Source organism: Bombyx mandarina, chromosome 10 (genome assembly GCF_030267445.1).
Source record: "Bombyx mandarina strain Sakado chromosome 10, ASM3026744v2".
NCBI classification, from domain to species: domain Eukaryota; kingdom Metazoa; phylum Arthropoda; class Insecta; order Lepidoptera; family Bombycidae; genus Bombyx; species Bombyx mandarina.
Window position 1 is genome coordinate 15,607,864 of NC_143217.1, and position 534 is coordinate 15,608,397.

The window sequence follows — 534 nt, forward strand, 5'->3', positions numbered from 1 at the left end:
AGATTTTGATCAGTTCTAGGTAATAGAGATCTGGTCTATTTCTATCAATCTTATTATTAAAATCTGATAAATATTTTAATTTTTTGTGTAGCTATATAATGTGTATTATGTAGTATAATCTGTGAAAATCTTTAAATTGTTGCTGATTCTTCTCAGTGGTGCACAGTTATGACGATTTTAGTGCCTTTATGAAACTTTTATTTAGCTTAATTATTACAATGAAATAAATATTGAAAATCATATTCCTTTTCTTCACCTTATCCCACTAGGTGGGGTCAGCACAGCTAATTTTTCTCTTACATTCTCTTCTATCAGCCGTCAGTTCAACAGTCACTCCTCTGTCTGTCTGTTTTTTTCGGTAAATTAAACATTTCTTCATTGATCCATTAAATTTGTCACTTTCTATCACAAACAATAAAGTTGATATGGTTATAACAACTAAAGCACCATGGATGTCACTCAGCTCATTTCTAAGCTAAAGCTCCAATTATTGCATCAAATCACGTAATTGCGTAAATTACACAAGCTTACACT